The sequence below is a fragment of the Varroa jacobsoni genome, unplaced genomic scaffold (assembly GCF_002532875.2).
Source record: "Varroa jacobsoni isolate VJ856 unplaced genomic scaffold, vjacob_1.0 scaffold_916, whole genome shotgun sequence".
Classification (NCBI taxonomy): domain Eukaryota; kingdom Metazoa; phylum Arthropoda; class Arachnida; order Mesostigmata; family Varroidae; genus Varroa; species Varroa jacobsoni.
This window is the reverse complement of record NW_019213818.1, coordinates 23741-25018: the sequence shown is the minus strand read 5'-3', so window position 1 is coordinate 25018 and position 1278 is coordinate 23741. Positions and strand designations below refer to the sequence as shown.

General features: G+C 39.7%; 1 long non-coding RNA gene across 1 annotated transcript; it reads right to left on the bottom strand.

Moving 5' to 3' along the window:
• On the bottom strand, positions 1 to 1278 carry LOC111264949 (uncharacterized). The gene is made up of 3 exons (XR_002683170.2): positions 1047 to 1278; positions 564 to 672; positions 1 to 348 (listed from the first exon to the last, which is right to left on the bottom strand). It is a non-coding gene; the product is annotated as an uncharacterized LOC111264949 (long non-coding RNA).

Here is a 1278-nt window from a genome sequence, read left to right as displayed (position 1 = left end):
TTCTTATGTTGCCACTGACATTACAAAATATTTTCTCGACGGACACAAGTTTGTCTTTATATACCGCTGTCACCATTCAGAGACGTCTTTCCGTTTCGTTTGCGATGTTCGAGTAGTCAGTAAAATTACTTTCGTAGATGAGAGGTACGAATACGTGTCTATGAGGTCGGCATAGTGTGTCAGATATACTTTCTCGGATGCTGGCCGGCTTCAAAAGCATTTTCATACTTGAGATGTGGTTTGTCGCTATTCCTTCCCAATCCCAAAATGGGAGATGTTTGAGGTGCCTAGAAATGTGGTAGGCCATCTCATCGCTACAATCTTCCACAAGCAATAAAGCCACATATGCTAGATTTCACAACGAAACACACAAAAGAATGCTACTTAAATGCAATAAACTAAATAAATTTATCTGTTTTGCTTAACGTCACTGGATTAGCTAAGTCCTAGCTACATGTAAATCTGCTTAGAACAGCGCAGTCTCGTTTTTCCATATGCGCGTATGGGTTAGCAGTGTACCGCTAGTTGTTTTACTAAGTATAGAGCTGAATCTGAACTGGTACCTTGTGCACTGAATAGGTGATGGTAATACTAGTGATTTCGCTTCTGACCACAGTCTTCGAGGTGGAAGGGATGGCGGAGACGTGCATGCGCGGAAGGAGACCACGGAAGCTGGAAACCGAGGAAATTTTATATGATCACAAAGAAGACAGTCTACAGCCATGGAAGAGAATATGGGACCGTGATGGATGGGACTGACCAGTGTTTAGGCAGAGACGAAAATAGATCTGAAACAATTAACCTTAGCAGCACAGGGGCTTTGAAAAAAGCGCATCAGCACAGGCGCCATGTACGCCCCTTGTAGAATATCACTACGAATATGTTCGAGCTTTATCATTACTATTGTTTGTGTCGGAGATTGATGAATTTCTGAACCACGTCTGAAATAGATTATTTTGATCGTAGCTCATCAAGGCACAATGATTACGTAACATAAAATTATAACGTGCAAGCTATATAATAGACTGAAAAATATTGCACTCTACCTTAAAATAAGCGTTCATCATAGAGATGTTGAAGTGGACAGGTTCGATCGACGAAAAAAAATCACAGTTTTACAACCGGCACAATTAAAAATCTTATAGCAATACTACCTGATTCATTCGAAATTATTCGAATACATTAAGGATGTTATACATTAAATAAACTGAATATCTGGTTAGATCTCCACCTGTGGTACATAACGAAACATATAAATGGACGATTGTGTTGATTTAG